This window comes from Oryzias melastigma, linkage group LG18, assembly GCF_002922805.2.
Source record: "Oryzias melastigma strain HK-1 linkage group LG18, ASM292280v2, whole genome shotgun sequence".
Classification (NCBI taxonomy): Eukaryota; Metazoa; Chordata; class Actinopteri; order Beloniformes; family Adrianichthyidae; genus Oryzias; species Oryzias melastigma.
In genome coordinates this window covers 679,224-679,580 of record NC_050529.1, presented here as the reverse complement: position 1 = coordinate 679,580, position 357 = coordinate 679,224, and the positions used below count along the sequence as shown (strand labels likewise).

At 27.5% G+C, this 357-nt stretch overlaps 1 protein-coding gene across 8 annotated transcripts in view; it reads right to left on the bottom strand.

Annotated features, from left to right (window-relative positions):
• Positions 1–357, bottom strand: part of dab1a (DAB adaptor protein 1a) — a 205,782-nt gene that overhangs the window by 131,062 nt on the left and 74,363 nt on the right. The window lies entirely within an intron of this gene.

Below are 357 nucleotides of genomic sequence, written 5' to 3'. Positions count from 1 at the left end.
TTCCCCTGAGCATAATGGGAGTAAGGTTGCAATAGATGCAAGAAAAGTCCTTCCTGAAATGATTTTTTGTTTGGAAAATAAAGGAATTGTGGTTAAAATTTATTGTTGTTTTTCTTCAAAGCCACTTGTTTGGATTATCTATCATTTTCAATGAGTCATGGTGTCCGAATATTGTAGTACTAATTTAGGGCATTTTAAATAACTTTTTAAATAATCTTCTTTAGGTCTAGTCAATTAAAAATCTTAGTTCTTTTGACTAAAATTTGCAGGTTAGTTTGATTAAAACAAAATGCTTAAAACAACTCAAGTTTTTAAAAGATTTGATAAAAATATTTAAGTTAATAGAACAACCAAAAG